This window comes from Phodopus roborovskii, unplaced genomic scaffold, assembly GCF_943737965.1.
Source record: "Phodopus roborovskii unplaced genomic scaffold, PHOROB, whole genome shotgun sequence".
Taxonomy (NCBI): domain Eukaryota; kingdom Metazoa; phylum Chordata; class Mammalia; order Rodentia; family Cricetidae; genus Phodopus; species Phodopus roborovskii.
Window position 1 is genome coordinate 11,299,297 of NW_026126540.1, and position 19,194 is coordinate 11,318,490.

Here is a 19,194-nt window from a genome sequence, read left to right on the forward strand (position 1 = left end):
TATCAGGGAAGGGCATTTATGGTTGCCTTTCCACTGTTGCTCAAATTACACAAAGTTTTTAAAGTGTGAAACAATGTGTTTATTACATCTGATAAGGTTATTATATTACATAAGTTTGTAAAAAAAATTAGGAACGAATTTACTGTTCACAATACTAATATACTAATATATTAGAGGGTAATATGAAGCCCAATGTCATAAAGCTAACACAATGCTGATGTTACCAGTCAGTATTTATTTTATTAGTCATTGCAGAAAGGTTAATAGGGAAGCCACACTTCTCAAACATCTTTGTAATGTTTCTTCTAACCACAGTGTCCCCTGATAAATTTCATGGAGAGATATATTCCTGAAAATAATATTATAGGAATGCTTAAGTTATGGTGACTGTTCGCTTCTTTCTGGAGGACTAAATCCTGTAATGTATCATAATGCATGAGAGGTAGCATGTTTTGTGGGAGCCAGAACCACAGCTAGCCAGTAAGTTTTGAAGCTTTCAGCATTTAGCCACCACCAACCAAATAATTCCAGATCCTTGACTAGAAGCCAGAAAATATAGTGATGATCTGGAGTAAAGTAAAGTGAATGAGTTTATTATTTTCACAGATACACCTAAGGAAAGGGCAAGGTAAACTCCTAAGGCATCAGTGTGGGCCTCTAGAGAGTGACACATAGAATCTTTACAGTGGAGTGAAGAGATGGAGCAGCCATGAGAGCCTTGGCTCACAACCAAAACTACAATGGCTCTGTGAACGATACTGTACTTTCTAGGTTACCTTCCTCAAGGGATGAAATTTGCAACAAGACTGAAAGAGCAAACAGAGCAGAAACTTTAAGAAAATTAAAAGTTAAAAATACATGAGATGGTATACTGATATGTCTTACAGAATTTTCTTTTGTAAATGAAATTGTAAGGTGATTTTGTTGAGAGTGTACTATTTAAATCTAGCAATGAGCATTGACTCTAAAATTCAAAGTCATAAATTTTCTGGCCCTACATAAGCATAGGAAATGTGTTTTAGCATTTTTATTTGAGATGCTTTCTAAAAAACACATTTTCTGTGTAGACAATCTTGGCTTTGTCAACTGAGCAATAGCTAAAATGTTATTCTGCACAGAAAAACTAGTCTTAGAGTTTTGGACACGCTGAGGAGGGGTATTGAACTCACAGGCAGCCAAGGCTGCCAAAAGGCCTGGGGGATTTTGTTCTGGGTAAAGAGAGTTTACTTTCTTCCTATCCACACAGCAGCTTCTGCTCTGTGGTTCCTTCAGCATTGGCCTATCATCCTGTTCCAAGGTATATCCTGTTCTAGCTGGTGCATACGTTGAAAGTTTATAAGGTCAGACTTTATATCTACCCCCATGTGCCTGCGGTGCCCTTTGAGAGAAGGGGTATGGAAGTTGACTAAGTTTGGGCTCTGGACTAGGGTATAAATGAAAGCTGAATGGTAGGAATGAGAAGGGTTGAGGTACTGAGAGATAGAGAGGTGGAAAGAAACAGAAGAAGAATTGTTTGGGAAGGAAAGACCAAGTCAAAAGATATTCTTCAGTGCACTTGCAGTTACCGTAGGCTCTGGGCAGTTACAAAGGAAAGTTTAGTCTCCTGGGGAATAAAGGTGACAGTGGCACCTAGTTTTCAAAGGAGAGCTCTGTCCACTGAGGCAGAGGCTGCTCTTTTAAAAACTCAGTGACAAGTTAGTGGGCTTTAAAGCTGTACTAATAACCTTAGCCATAAGACACTGGTGACACTTGTCAAAGGCACAAGAACCAGCTCAAGTACTGGGGTTCCCAATCAGGGCATGTGGACAAGAAGGTGTTCTCAAAGTTATGTAGTCTCCCAGCATGTGTGGCCATGGCAATGAAAATACCTATTGGGCAGGGTGAGTCTGGAGAAGACAAGGAAGATGAAAATATGCAGTTGAGCCTGGATTTTATAGAGAGAAACCAGAGGGACTTCCTTGGAAAAATGTGACAGCACAGGGAGGTGAGGGAACAGGGACCTTTCTAGAAATTATAGGATTGAACAAATACTAACCATTGATCAATGTAAGAGGACTGTTCAGGTTACACTGGGGTTCTCTATATCTTAAGTCAGGACACTGCAGTGATAGCTGAATCTAGGCAAATTGTAAATGGTCATTCCACTTCATAGGAGGGCCAATAAGCTTTACAGAAAGTCTTCAGCAAATGAAACACAACAGTCCTTTTCAACCACTTAGGAACTGTAATTTAACACACGTTAGAGGAATTAAGGCTTGAATTGGGTGGCCCACATGATAAAACAATGTTTACATGGCTCAACAAGTAGAAGATTCATAGGACCGTCCAGAAGCAACAACAATGAAAAGAAAATGGAACCCATGTAAAATGTGCCACAGATCCCATGTTGGGGGAGCATAGAGAGTTCTGAATCATCTGAGGTGATTCCATGTATGGTATAGTATGACTGCAAGCTGCCCTTCCTGAGGGAAAGGGCAGAATTGGGAAATCCAGATAACATAGAGAACACAATGAACAAATAACAAATAACAGCAACAATGAGATCAGAGAGTGTAAAGAATGCTCTAAACAGCAGAGATGTAGTGAGGCTGTAGTACAGAGGACAAGAGTGCAGAGTGCTAAGAACAGACCAGCTGGGGCACTAGTAGAAAGAAGGTAATGAAACAGACCTAGAGAAGCTGTGTTAAGTCAAAGTGAGAGCAGGGAAACAGTCCAACTCTCCTACTCTAATAACTAACAAAAGGGAGTACACAAAACAGAAAAAAAATAGTAACAACTTAACACAGTAACACTCTGCACTTAGCTTGCTCAGTGGGCACTCTGTCACTCACACAGTTGATCAGCCATTCTTCCAGACTATAGCTAAAGCCAGATCTCTCATGAGAGAAAGAATAAGGACCCAGGGTGTCTGTTGTTTCAATCCCAACTTATATGGATGAGGGATGAGGGATGGTTCCTTGTTATGACTTATGGTAGTTTAGATGTTATTGGCCCCCATAAGCTCATGGAGAGTGGCACTATTAGGAAATGTGACTTTGTTGCCGTACATATGGCCTTGTTGGATTCAGTGTGCCACCATGGCGCTGTTTTGGGGTCCCACGTGTGCTCCAGCTACATCCAGTTGTCAGCACACTTCCTCTTGCCTGTGCAAGATGTATAACTCCCAGCCACCTCACCAACACCATGTCTACTTGCCCACAACTATGTCCCACCATGATGATAATGGACTGAATCTCTGAACTGTAAAAGCTCAATTAAATGTTTTCCTTTATAAACTTACTGAGCTCATAGTGTTTTTTTCACAGCAATATAAACCCTAACTAGGACATGCCTTCCTCCAAAACCTAAACAAGGACTCCTCCGAAGATCTAACCCCTCAATTCTAAGGCGAATCTCTAAGAGACACATTTCTTTTATACAGAAGAAAGCTTTTCAACCAGGCTATCCTCTTCAAATCTAAGGAGTCTTTCCAGTAACTCTGACCTTCCTTCCCAAAGAAGGATCCTCAGAGTCTTATCCTTCAACCTGAGAGACTACCCTGTAAGAGTTGTCCCAAGGAAAAAGCTCCACGTAGAGGCCTATCATTTTAGTGCCTTGAATGACTCCTCAAAAGCCCTGATCTTCCCTTCTAACCAGAACTGAATTCAGTGTAGACTTACATCCTAGGAATGCCCGAAAGATTTATCTGTTTTGATGTCTTAAAACACAGTAGTTTGGGGCCTTCCAGGACTCTGGAACTTTTGCCAACAGTTGCCTCCCCTGCAAATTCTCCCTGATCTGAGAGGGCCAGAAGGAGGCTCAGTTCCAGGCAGCATGGGAGATCCTTATGGAACCTCCAATGAACTCATCCCTATGAGAAAGTTAGATCGTTTGCTTAAAGGAAGTCTTCTGGCCTGATGACCAAGAGTAGTTGAATACCTCTGAAGAACTCTTGGTGCCAACACAAAAGAGATTAGGCTTTTTGAAGTGAAAAGCTGCAATTATATTACACCTGGTGGGGACTAGGAGGTCTTTACTCTGTAACCTTTGATCTTGAAAAACAACACAAAACCTATCTAGAAGACTCAAACTGCTTTTACCTATCAAGACAGTTACACTGCATAGAAGAGGGACCCTTTGGTGTTGTAAAGCACTTTATCAAGAGGAGACAGAAAACATTTGTTTACAGACAAATGTATCACCCAAAGAGAGGAAGTGGGGGATCAGATTAACTTGACATTTCTTAAGCTGTTTCAATACCATGTTAACTTTATATTGCCTATCAAATTTATTTATAATTTAAAAATATCACATTTTTTGTTTATTTTTATGAAAACCAACCATATACTATGGAGGTGTATTTATTACATCAAATGAACACCTATTGGGTTTTAATTTGTGTATATTCAGAAATGAGAACATAGATGTTAACTTATAGAATTGAATTCTAATATTTACATATCCATCACTGGTGCTTTAGAATGCCTACTATTTCAAGAACTACAATACAAATTTATACAATGTGCATTAAATTATAAGATCTTAGTGTAGGTTTATAGACTGATTTCAAAACTCAGAATCTCCCACCTACTACCTATAAAGATAAATAACTTATAATCTAAAATAAAATCCCTTTCTCTCTGTCTCTGTCTCTCTCTCTCTGTCTCTCTCTCTCTCTATATATATATGTATGTATATATATATATTCCTATACACACACACATATATGCAAAAGATTTAATACCAAACTATAACAAATAAATATATAAATATATATTTATAAATGCATGTATATATATTCAATTCCCTGATGTTTATATTTAACATTAATATTACAAAAACAAATTCAACTCAGAAAAATAATACAAAAACATAATGTTAATACTCTGAAAAATAAAACTTTCTAACCACTTAAGTGACATGTGTGTGTGTGTGTGTGTGTGCAAACAAATAAGCACATATTTTTTATTTATTTTTCTTTTTTATTTTTATTTTTATTTTACATATTTATCCCAGTTCGTCTCCCTCTTTCCCTCCCTCTTTCCTTCCCTCTTTCCCTCTCTCCCACCCTCCCATGCTCCCTGACCACCCTCCCATCCCATCCCCCCCCCACTCCACATGTAGAGTGATGCCTTTCTGGAGGGGTCATCTAAATCTGTCAAGTCATTTGGAGTAGGGACTAGGCCCTCCCTCCTGCCTCTAGGTTAAGGGAGTATCCCTCCATAGGAAATGATAAGCACATACTTTTAAACTAATATTCATAAATGGCATTTTAGAGTAGTCATGTTGAGACCTGTAGAACTTCGTGACCTCTATACTTGCTACAGAAGTAGAGATAACAGCCACAGAAAATAAAGTAAGTCTCGCATTGCTATGAATGCAAAATAAAATGTTTCTATTTAATTGCAAAGAAAGATTCCCTCTACTAAATAAAAAAAGAAACCTCTGAGTCTACAAAATTATAAGGAAACTGTCTGAGAGGTTGACTTGCAGGTTTACCAGGTTCAATGAAGACAAGGAAATACTCAGCCCCTGAGATAGCATAGAGAAGGAAATGCTTGTGGGAGTTTCACAGTCCATGAAGATCATGACTGCGCAGGCTTATCCATTCAGAAGGCTCATACTTCAGACATGGGGAATTTGTTTAGAGATTCCCCCCACCCCCACTAAGTGCTTACAGAAAGATTAAATACACTCTAAAATAGGACAACTTTGCATTTTTTAATTGAGATGTGTTGCAGGAAACAGGCCTGCCATCCTGCACAAGTCCCACTGCCTGAGCAAGCTATAGTGTGCTATTAAAATCTCTGTGAATTCATGTGTGCAATTGCTTTGTTGTATCTTGAAAACTTTGGTTCCTCAAGCTCTTACTAACGTTATGCTGCTTCCAAATATCTTGGAAAGCAAATTGGTCCCTCAAATAACATCAAACTGTTCTATTAGGTTAGTTTAAAGTCTTAGGGTTTTACTTGACATAATTTCCTTGCTATGGTTTTCCAGGTTTATCTCTAGATACTGATTTGACCTCTGATTTATGTTGCTGCCCTCTTAACCTTCCATTCTCCTCTTAACTGACTGCTACCAAAACCTCAATTTCTTTTGGAGCACACAGGCTTTATCTGCTGTTCTCTTCATGTGGTGTCGCTCACTATGCTGCCAAAAGATAGACTCAAATTTAGAACTGGAGACGATGGGGTCTATTCTGAAAGTGAAAACCCCTTTATATGACAAGGACATTGAGAAATAATGGTCTGTGTCCTTGAGGACTTTCCTTTCTGAGCCTGAAACCTTAAATTGTCTGCAAGGAACTAAATTATACAGTAGCACAACAGTTCTTCAGTTACCATCTCACTTGTTGTCCATGGCTTTCTGGTATAGTAACATTTCTTTCCTTCTCTTTTGAAAAAAAATTAATTTATTTTTATTTGTGTGCACCTTTCTATATAGACCACACCTATGTACCCAATGGCTGCTGAAGCCATCAAAGGGTGTTGTAAATCTTAGAACTCAAGTTACATGTGGGTCCTGGTAAAGGAACCCTACTCTTGTGTGAGTATAGTAAGTGCTCTGCTGCTGAACAAATTCTCAGACCAATTTTCCTTTTTGGAAGGGGGATATTTTATTTTCATGTCCCTATTTTTTATTAAAATTTGAATCAAGGTTGTTTTACATGTCAATCCAAGTTCCCTCACCCTCCCATCTCCCTATCACCCCACCAAACCTTAGCCAATCCCCTTTCTACTCCTCAGGGAGGGTGAGGGCTTCCATGGGGAGTCATCAAAGTGTCATATCATTTGAGGAAGGTCCTAGGGTCTCTCCCATGTGTCTAGGCTGATAAAGGATCCCCCTCTATGTGGAATGGACTACTAAAGACCATTTGTATACTAGGGATAAATACTGATCCATTACTAGAGACCCCATAGAGTGCCCAGTCTTCAGTGCCACATTCAGGCAATCTGACTCAGTGCTATGCTAGTTTCCCAGCTATTAGATTGAGGTGCATGACCTCCCCTTTGGTCAGGTCAGCTAATTTTGTGGGTGTCTCCAGTCTGGTATAGAACCCTGTGTTCATCACTCCTCCCTTTCTCTAACTGGATTCCAGGAGTTCTGTTAGTGTCTAGCTGTGAGTGTCTGCTTCTGTTTCCATCAGCTATTAGATGAAGGCTCTAAAATGGAATTAAAGGTAGTTGTCAATCTCATTATTGTGGAAGGGCATTAAAGGTAGCCTCTCCAAAATTGCTTAGATTGTTAGTTGGGTTCATCCTTGTAGATGTTTGGGCATTTCCCAAGTGACAGATTTCTCCTTAAATCTATAATGGCTCCCTCTATTATGGTATCTCTTTTCTTTCTCTCCTCTATTCTTTCTCTGTCTCAATCTCCCTGCTCCCTCATGCCTATCTCTTTCCTTCTCTCCTCCTCTTTCTTCTCACTGCCTCTCCCCTCAATCCATGCTCTCAATTTGCCTAGGAGATCTTGTCCATTTCCCCTTAATCCCAGGATTACTTTTGTCTCTCTTAGGGTCCTACTTGTTTCCTAGTGTTTATGGTGATGTGGATTGTAGGCTCGTAATCCTTTGATCTATGTATAAAATTCATATATGAGTGAGTACATACACACTGTGTTTGTCTTTTTGTGACTGGGTTAGCTCACTCAGGATGGTTTCTTATTTTCCATCTATTTCCCTTCAAATTTCAGGATTGCATTGAGTTTTTCTGCTGAGTAGTACTCCACGGTGTAAATGCACCACATCCATTCTTCAGTTAAGGGGCATTTAGGTTGCTCCCAGGTCCTGACTATTTCAAATAACACTGCTATGAACATATTTGCACAGATTTTCCTTGTTGCATGAATGTGCTCTTGTCTATTTGTCCCCAACTAAATCTTCCTAGTCCCAAATGCTCTCCTTTCCTCCCCTTCTCTCTCTTCTTACTCTCTTGCCACTCACTGCCCCCCCACTCCCAATATGCTCAGGAGATCTTGTTCCTTCCCCCTTCTATGAGGGATCATGTATGAATCTCTTAGGTTCCTCCTTGTATCCTAGTTTCTCTGGCTGTGTGAATTATAGGCTGGTGATCCTTTGCTCTATGTCTAAAATCCATATTTGAGTGAGTACATACCATGTTACATGTTCCTCTTTTTGTGACTGGGTTACCTGACTCAGGATGGTTTCTTCAAGTTCCTTCCATTTTTTTGCGAATTTCAATATTCCATCCCCCCCCCTTAGTTGAGTTGCTTTCCATTGTGTAAATGCACCACAAATTCTTTATCCATTCTTCATTTGAGGAGCATCTAGGTTGCTTCCAGGTTCTTGCTATTACAAATAATGCTGCTATGAACAGATGTTTTTGTTGCATAGATGTGGTTCATTTGGTTATACTCCTAAGAGTAGAATTTCCAGGTCTGGTAGTTGACTGATTGCCATTTTCCTGAGGAACCACCATAGTGATCTCCAAAATGCTTGTACAAGTTTGCACTCCCACCAGCAGTGGAGGAGTGTTCCCATTTCTCCACATCCTCTCTAGCATAAGCTGTCATTGGTGTTTTTGATTTTAGCTATTCTGACAGGAATGGTAGTATCTCAGAGTTGTGTTGATTTACATTTCCCTGATGGCTAAGGATGTTGACCACTTTCTGAAGTGTCTTTCATCCATTTTGAATTCTTATATTGAGAATTCTCTATTCAGTTCTGTATACCACTTTTATTTTTTTATTTTTATTTTACATATCGATCCCAGTTCCCTCTCTCCCTCCCACCTTCTTTCTCTTTCCCTCTGCCCCAACCTCCCACACCCCCAACCACACTCCCCTCCCATACCCCACCCCAGTACACATGTAGGATGATGCCTTCCAGAAGGGATCATTTAAATCTGTCAAGTCATTTGGAGTAGGGACTAAGCCTTCTCTCCTGCCTGTAGGTTAAGGGAGTATCCCTCCATGGGGAATGTGCTCCCAGAGTCCTTTTGTGCACCAGGGATGCATCCTGGTTCTGCTGTCAGTGGTCCCTTAGACCTCCCAGGCCTTATAACTGAGACACATGTTCAGAGGATCTTATTCAGTCCAATGCTGGATCCCCAGCTATCAGTCTGGTGTACCCTACTTTTTAATAGGGTTATTTTTTGTTTTGCTGACTAGTTTCTTGAGTTCTTTATATATTTTGGAGATGAGCCCTCTGTCAGATGTGGGGTTGGTGAAGATCTTTTCCCAGTCTGTGGGCTGCTGTTCTGTCTTGTCGACTGTGTCCTTTGCCTTATAGGACCTTCTTAGTTTCAGGAGGTCCCACTTATTAATTGTTGATCTCAGTGTCTGTGGACTAGTGTTATGTTCAGAAAACAGTCTCCTGTACCAGTTTGTTTAACAGTACCTCCCAATTTCTCTTCTAGGAGGTACAGTGTGGCTGCATTTATGTTGAGGTCTTTTATCCATTTGGACTTAAGTTTTGTGCATGGTGATAGACATGGGTCTATCTTCAGTCTTCTACATACCATCATCCAGTTATGCCAGCACCATTTGTTGAAGATTATTTCCTCCTTCTATTGTATACTTTTAGTGTTTTGTCAAAACTCAGTTGTTTGTAGGTGTGTGGTTTAATATCAGGGGTTTTGATTCTATTCCATTAGTCTACCTGTCTATTTTTGTGCCAATACCAAGCTGTTTTTTAGGACTATAGCTCTATAATAGAGCTTGAAGTTGGGGATAGTGATTGCCTCCTGATGTTCCTTTATTATACAGGGCTATTTTCGCTATTCTGGACCTTTTATTTCTCCATATAAATTTGAGTGTTATCCTTTCAAGTTCAGTGAAGAATTGTGCTTGAATTTTGATGGGGATTGCACTGAATCTGTAGATTACTTTTTTCAAGATAACCATTTTTATTATGTTTATCCTACCTACCCTAGAGCATGGGGATCTTTCCATTTTCTGGTATCTTCTTTAGTATCTGTCTTTAAAGACCATAAAGTTCTTAAGTTCTTGCTATATAGAATATGTAGTAGGAAAATTGCAAGACTCCAAAGTGGTGTATGTCTCCCAGGAAAGATTTTTTTTCCCAGATACAATATGGTTGATTCACATATGAATTTACAAAGACTGTGAAATCAAGCACAATACCTGCACAGGTTCAAACTAGGCAAAATACCAGCACAGAGAAGAGGAAATGGAGACAAAGTTTTAGGCTTAATGAAGAAAGATTTTGTAGGTGTTGGTTGTTCACACCCTTAATCCCAGCACTAGGGAAGTAGAGGTAGACAGATCTCTGTGAGTTTGAGGCCAGTACGGTCTACATCTATAGAGCAAGTTCTAGGACAGGCTCCAAAACAATACAGAGAAACAAAAAATTAAAGAAAAAAACTTGTGATCAATACTTTCTAAGAAAAAGAATACTAGTTCTCTATGATAGAGTGTCACCAGGTATATCAAGCACACTCCAGGGTAATTCCCAAGCCCAATTAGAGTTAACCAACACAAAATATTATCCATGGAGTTTTTTTTTTTTTTTTTTGTGTGTGTGTGTGTGTGTGTGTGTGTAGTTGCAAATAATTTGGGAATAAGTGGAAAATGGAAAGAATATGACCAAAATATATGAAATAAATATTTCTAAAATTAAAAATAGTTAATTAAAAAATTGCAAGTCATTATGACAAAAAATATACCTGGAATTCTTAACTATTATGTGTGTGTGTGTGTGCCTGTATGTGTGTGTGCATGTGTATGTGTTTGTGTGAGTTTGTGTGTGTAGAAGTACACTAATTGATATCTCCTATTTAATATTCTGTGATGTACTAGCATTACTAAACATAAAATACTATGTGAATAGATTTTGAAACTTTAAAACTGTTTCTTCCTGCATTTAAGTAGAATTGATTATAGAATAACACTTTTCTGTTAAAGATTATTATCTTAGTATTTTAAAAGTCTAAGATGAGCTCACAGTCTTTCAGTTGTCTATAGAAGTATGTCTGTCTGATATATTAGCCTTCTAACATGAAGAATATTGATAATGGATTGTGGTGATTGGGTGTGTTTTTGGCGGGGTATTTGTGCTTGTGTGTGTTTTAAAAAAATAAAACTTGCCTGAAAATCAGAGTGTGAAGTCTAGCCACTAGTTAAGCCATAGAGGCCAGGCAGTGGTTGCACACACCTTTAAACCCAGCACTTCGGAAGCAGAGGCAAGTGTATCTGTGAGTTCAAGGCAACCATGGCCTACAGGAGATTGATCCAGTCTAAAAGAAAAACAGAGCCAGGTGATGGTGGCTCACACCTTTAATCTCAGCACTATGGAGTCACATGCCTTTAATCCCAGGACTAGGGAGGTGGAAACAGAGGTGATATGGGTGATATGGCTGGTTGGTTAGAAGGATATAAGGTGGGGGAGACAGGAGCACATGACATTCAGTGTGAGGTTTTGTAGAGACAGGATCACCCCTTGTTTGAGGATTGAGTAGAGGTAAGAACTAGTGCCCTGCTGCTCAGCTTCTATGATCTTTCAGCATTAACCCCGATATCTGACTCTGGGTTTTTATTATTAAGACTAATTAGAACTCATGCCTCAAGGAATAGAATATTTCAAATAAATATTAATATATTATAGGATGCTTTTTTATATTTATTCATGCTAATTTGTTGTATTAAGTGTTAAAGATGTATCTAATGTTAACTAAGTTAATTTTCATTGTTTGGTAAAGATCTTTACCCACAATATCTATATGATCTTTGAAATCTCTCCATGCCATGTATTATGCATAAATTTGCATGCGCACTGTGTTATCCATCTGTACCCAATCTCTCATTTATAACTAGCTCTTCTCTCCTTTTTGTTTGTATTATTGTAATACTATTATAAAACATTTGACTAGCCATCTAATTAAAGTGCTGAAGATGTGTTTAATGTTATTTAAGGGCATTATCACTGCTTGATGAAGAATTGTTTCTTACATCTACTAAAGTGCGTAAAACTGCACATAGTGTTATCCATTTCCACCCGTTCTCACCTTCTATATGTAGCTCATTTTCTTCATTTGTTTGTATTTTGTCACATTATTATAAAAATATTTGACTAAAAGTCACCAACCCTAAAATAATACTGCTTCAAAAATTATAATAAAAAATAAATAAATGTGTTAATAATTATAGTGCAATACAAAGATATATTTTCTCTGAAAATTCAGGCATGTAATCTTTGCTTTTAAAATGGTTACTATTTTTACCACTGTTGTAGAATTTTGTTTTCAGACATATTTGTTAGTTCCCAAAGTAATCCAGGGCAATTGCTTACTGTGGTACCTATTAGCATATTAAATCAGATGCTGGCCAGCTCTTCCCACAACATTCAGTACCTGTGGTTCCTCCCAAAACTTCTCACCCTATCTTTACCCTAAAGCTCTTCCTTCTAGGAACCAGGCTTCTGCTTCCCTTCTCCTAGCCTGTTTCTTGCTTTCCCTCCCTCTCACTCCTTATCTCTGCTGATTCTTCATATCACAAAAAACATTTTTTTTTTCTCTCTGCATTTTAGGAATAGACATGGCCTCCTCTGTTCATTTCATTTGTTCATCCAGTATTACTTTCAAGTATCTGTTAAATTGTAAAAACTACATATTTATGATGTTAAATATAGAAGAAAATGATACAGTGCAGAAAGTAATGGGGTAAAAGGAGCTCTGGAGGTAGACAAACTTCACATGCCCAGGTAAGGGAGACCATAGTATAGACCACTTCTAATTAGTTTTCAGTAATAGTGAAAAGGCAATTGAAATAAGTCATGTGAATAATAGCGTAAGGCATTAATTAACTAATGATATGAAAAACAAATCTATTTGATTCTTACCAGACATGACACCACAGTGCTATTGAATGTCAACTGCTAGGCTTCCTCTTAGCTTTGCTGTGTATAGCTTTGTCATCTTCTGCCAGAAGGAATTAAGTTTTCCCTTTTTTCAGACAAATTTCTCACTATAAATATCTCATGCTGGCTCTAAACTTGCAGTAATACTCTTGTCTCTACTTCCTGAATGTCACCATGTTAAGCAAGATTGGGCAACTCATTAAATAAAAATGAACTTCTTGTTTCTTATATCTAATACAGGACAAACTATTGGCCAAGTTGGACAAAGTTCCTACATGATTTAAATTGCATATACGGATATCAATAGCACCTGAAATGAGGCAGTGAACTAACAGCGATGATAATATACTCATGTCAGCTGAAAAGACTGGAAAAGATGGAAAACATCAACATATTAGAAAGGTGGGGGTTCTTGGGAGGAGAGGTCAGTCAGAATACTGGTTTCTATGACAACTTAAGTTTGCTTTTGTTCTCTTGGAGAGAGAGTATCTCTTTTAAAACTGAGTAATCCTACTCATCCACACTTTCAGAGCAGCGCCCATGTTTTGTTTAAGAGAAGTGAATTGTACAACAGAGAAGTCAATCATCAGCTTGAAAATCAGCTGGAAATTGAGTGTAATGAAAACCACATGGGCACTATTCAAAGCAATGAGGATATCATTATACATATGGCACTGGAAGCTGATAGATAAATTCAATGCCAGTTACTGTTACTGAAGAGAATCAGGTAAAGGGACTGCTGGAAAGACCACTCTTAGTGTCAGAATGAAGTGAATAGATAAGCCTCAAAAGCTACCCTTGCAGAGGGGCTGAAATTCAATTTGGACAGACTATAGAACAATTTACCACCCAGGGTACTGTTACAATACCAAAAGTAGCCAGCAATCAGTGTAGCCTAGCAGCTGGACATCATACCTACAGGCAAAGACATCTTAACATAGCACTTTTATGAAAAAAGAACCCTGCTAGCTAATCTCATTCTGTGGTAACTATGAAAATGTCAAGGCTGCTCCCACTGAGTCCTGATGTTGAAGGCTTTAAGGTTTGCAGGTACTAGATTTCACTCAAAAGTCAAGCTAAACCTCTATAAACAAATAAGCAGTCATTAGGATGCTCTGTTGGATTTTAGAGTTTCCATAGTATCGAATAATTTCCCTTAACACAAAGGAAAATATAAAAACACAGGGAAAATAAAACCTGGAAAAGATTAAAATGAGCAGTACAATACTTTTGAGGGGGACCAGGTGCAACAAGCAGGGAAGCACAAAGCAGTCATTGCATAGGTGTCCCTGAAGCTGAGGCAATGAGAGTTTAAATAAGTCAATAATAGAACATTGTGTCAAAAGGAGATATCACTAAAAAGGATGGAGCTGAAAGGGAAATGAACTGACACTGGAATTCAAAACTTGCACAACTGTAAAAAATAAAAAATCACCTCCCTGCAGGAGGAGGCAAGGCAGGGGTGGGAGGAGGTATTAAAAAATAAAAAAATGGCAATAATAATAATAATAATAATAATAATTCATGACAGGAGATACCAATTGGGAGAAGACAGCCCCAGTTTACGTGAGACACAGTGGTATTTCAGTGCTTGGGTGGGATTTCTATTGAGCTCTGTCAGCCATGGATTAATAAGCGACTGAAACTTTAGTAATTTGGAGAGATTGGAATGTTGCAGATCCAGAGACTAATTACAATTTATCTTGGGATATTTTTGGCCCTCTCCACAGCCATTCCTTGTACACCTCTGTGACTGATCTAACATCCTATGTTTACAAGATAAAAAAAATAAATAAAAAACTGTTTGAGATGTATTAATTTAGGAATACCTTTGCTTTCTGTGAGTCAGAGGGCTAAGAATGTCATATGACAAGATATGAGGCCTCTATCTGAGATCTCTTCACTTGGCCTAACCTGCTCTTGAGACAGGGTTTCTCTATGTAGCTTTGCAGATCATTCTGGCCTCTAACTCACAGGGATTCCTCTGCCTCTGCCTCCCCAGTGCCAGGATTAAAGGTGTGTGCCACCAATGCCCGTCTTCTACCCATGTATTCTGTTACTTTCAAAACTTTGGGAAACTACTTCCAAGTTTAAACTTGGAATTTATGTACGTGGAGATATTGCTCCTCAGAGATTAGGAGCACTGGCTCCTTTTCCTGAGGCTCTGAGTTCAATTCCCAGTAACCACATGGTAGCTCACAACCATTTATAATGAGATCTGATGCTTTCTTCTGGCCTGCAGACATACATTCAGGCAGAACACTGTATACATGATAAGTAAATAAATCTTTTTTAAAAAAAGGAAAGAAAAAAAGATTTAAGTAAAAAATAAAGTGATTGCTTAAGGAATTTAGGGACCTTAAATCTGTATTCCTGGGTTAAGGACACTCATAGTTTGTTTCAGAATAAACTATTTCTTATTTATTATCCATTTTTAAAGTGAGACTTGTGTTTTTCTGTTGACCATTTTAAAAAAGCAAAACAAAACTTTATCAAAGAATGGAAATCTCAAATAGCAAAATATACATAATGAACTTAAATGAAAAGGGAGAAAAATCTGACAAAAAATAACAGCTGAAAATGTAACAAATTTAATGAAAAACATTTACTTGCATATTCAAAAAGTTTGATAACATCAGACTTTATAAATACTAAGCTGTCCATGCTTGTACACAGCAGAACAAATCTGCTAAGAGTCCACTACAGGGGCTGGGAAGATGATGCCGGGTAAAGTGCTTTCCATGCAGGCATAAAGACAAATATTTGGATACCTAGCACTGACATACCCAATAGTGGACAGGCATGCCTGCTCCTTTGTAATCCTGTCCATGGGAAGCAGATGCAGGGATCCTTAGAACAAGTTGGCTAGCTAGATTTGCTGAGTGAACAAGCTTCCAGTTTAACAAGAGTCTGTCCTCTATAAAAAGTAAGAGAGTAAATAAGGATGTAGATGTCTGATATAAATCTCTGCCCCCCATACATTTGCACACACAATAAAACATGCATATGCATACATGCATATCACACATATACCCATACCACTCCAAAAAAGACAGTGACAGAAAAATCAGCCACTGGAGAAACATGAGGTTTCTATTATAAAAAGGACAACCAAATAAATGACAAGTAAATGTGTTGTTGCAAATAATGGAGGCCCAGGGCTATGGGAAAACATATTCAAACTGCTAAAAGAAAGTAATTAAAAACAAATAATTTTATATAAGGAAAAAATAAACACCTTTCAAAACTGAAGAAAATCAAGATATGCCCAGAGCAACAAAGGTAAACATACCATTTGCAGACATGGTGGGTACATAATCAAAACATTAATGTATGGAATAAAGAAAGACTATTAAAAGGTACCAGGGGAAAAGACAAAGTAACATAAAGGCAGACCTATTGGATTTACACGTGACTTCTCAATAAAGAGTCTAAAAGCTGGAAGGGCCTGGATAGATATGCCGCAGACTCTAAAAGACCATAGATACCACCCCAGACAACAATTCCCAGCAATACTTTCAAACACAATAAATGGAGAAAATAAGATGCCCAAAAAAAGTTACAAATTTAAGCCATGTCTTCCTGAGAACCTAGCCCTACAGAAGGGGCTAGAAGGAAACCTGAAACTGAAAGAGGCTTATTACAACCATGAAAACAAGGAATAAGTAGTTTCAGACATTCAATAATAAAATGAAATTTAAGCAATATCTGTCTAAATTTAGCCCTAAAGTAGAAGCTAAAAGGCAAACTCCAACTGACAGAGGTTAATCACACTCAACCAAACACAAGGAGTAAATAATCCCAAAACAGCCGATCAAAAGATGGAAAATTATGCTGAAAGAGTATCCCTCCATAGGGAATGGCATTGATATGTGATATATATATATATATATATATATATATATATATCAAAATAATAAGAATAAGCAAACGTATATGATTGATTTCAATTTCCCAAGAACGAGACACAGAATAAACAAAGGGGATTAAAACAGAGTTCATTCTTTTGCTGAATCTAAGAAATACACTTTAACATCAAGGATACGCATCATCTCTGGTTAAAACAATGAGAAAAGATATTGCAATCAATGAATTTAAGAAAGAAGCTGGCATAGCCATTTTATATGTAATAAAACAGAATTCAAATCAAACTTCAGAAGACCTACGGAAACAACATACTAATTAGAGTAAAAATCCACCAAAACATTTAACTCTTACTTTTTAAAAAAACAAATGTATTCATTTATTTTACATCCCTGCCAATTTCACCTCCCTCCTCTCTTCCCAGTCCCTCTCCCCATGCCTTCTCTGTTCCCACCCCCAATACACTCCTCCTCCATTTCCATTTAGGAAAAAAAAAAGGGGCAGTTCTCCCATAAACATCATCAAGACCTAATATATCAAGTTACAGTAAGACTAAGCACCTCCCCATTCATTAAAGCTGGACAAGAAACCCCAATATGATGGGAGATGTCATTCTGTATATGTTCCTCATACTGGTTAATAATAAAGCACTGTTGGCCAATAGGAAAGGAAGATAGGAGGGCCTAGGAGACAAGGAGGAAATAGGAAGTAGGAAGGAGCCAAGATGGAGAGTCTGAAGAAAGCAGTATGCCGCCGGCTCCCCGGTAAGAGAAAAACATAGATCAGCAGAAATGGGTTAATAATTAAAGGCAGGGCTAGCCGATAAGAAACAAGTAACTGGGCCAACAGTATTGTATCAAATACAGAGTCTCTGTGTATTATTTGGGGCTGGCGGCGTGGTGGCGGGACAAGACCAGCAGCGGCAGGCGGATAAACCGTACTCATTACAAATGGCGGGCTGGCGGCGCAGCAGCAGGACTAGACCTGGCGGCGGGAGGAAAAACCTCTTCTCGTTACACCAATATGAGGAATGGGGTTCCATAGGTCTGCAAAAGATTCAGAGACAGTCTCTGTTTCCACTGTTGGTAGTCCTACAGAACCAAGATACAAAACTATAACATATATGCAGAGACCCTATGTGAGTTCCATGCAGACTCCTTAGTTGTCACTTCAGTCTCTGTGAGCCCCTGTGAGCCCAGGTTAGTTGATTCTGTGAGTTTTCTTGTGGTGTTCTTGATGCCTCGGGTTCCTAGAATGCTTTCTCTTAATCATCTGCAGGATTCCTGGAACTCCACCTAAAGTTTGGCATGGGTCTGATCATTTCTATCAGTTGCTGGATGAAGCCTCACTGATGACAATTTGGCTAGACATTAATCTGGTCACTGAACAGCCAGTTCAGACTACGTATCCCCTGTAGCTAGAAGTCTAAGCTGGTGACTTCCTTGTAGATTTCTGGGAGATTCCCTTGTGCCAGGTTTTTATTTGACCCGGAAATGCTCTACCTTTTCCAGTAGTCTCTTTCAGTACTTTGCCTCTCTGTTCCCAGCAACCTCTCAGCCTAGTTGCTCATGTTCCCTTCCCCATCTACATTGTTGCCACATTCTGGCTATTACAAATAAAGCTGATACAGAGTTGAGCAAGTATCCTTGTGGTATGTATTATTGATTATCCTTGGGTATATGTCCAAAAGCAGTGTAACTGGATCTGGATCTTATGGTAGGTTTTCTGGGGTTTTTTGTTTATGTTGTTTTGTTGTTTTTGTCTTTTGAAAATGACACAGTGACTTCCTAAGTAGCTGCACACGATTTCACCTCCACCAGCAATGGAGGAGTTAATAACTTGCTCCTCATTCTCTCTTGCATGAGTTGTCATGTTTGTTTTTCATCTTAGTCATTCTGATATGCATAAGATGGAATTCCAGAGTGGCATTGATTTTTATTTCTCTGAGGGCTAAGGATGTTGAAAATCTCCTTCCATGATTCATGGCCATGTGAGATTCTTCTGTTGAGTGTGCGCAATTTAAATCTCTGCCCCATTTTTTTAAAATTTGATTATAATATTCATTGGTATTTATTGTAGAATTGGTGAAGATCTTTTCCTATTCTCTATCCTTCCCTTCTATTCAATTTGAGGTGTCCTTTGTCTTACAGAAACTTCAGTTTTACAAGTTCTGATTTTTTAATTGTTGATCTTAGAGCTTGTAGTATTGGTATCCTATGCAAGAAGTTGTCTCCTGGGCCAATTTATTCCAGATTATCTCCTACTTTCTCTTCTATTAGATTCAATTCATCTGGACATTTTTGAGGTCATTGATTCACATTAACTTGAGTTTGGGACAGGGTGACTAATATGGATCTATTTGGATTCGTCTACCTGCCAACATGCAGTTGGGCAAGCACCAGTTTTTGAAGAAGCTTTCTTTTTTCCAATGTATAATTTTGTTTTTTTTTTTATTTAAAATCAGATATCCATGAATGTGTAAATTTACATATGGGTCCTTGATTTGATTTCAT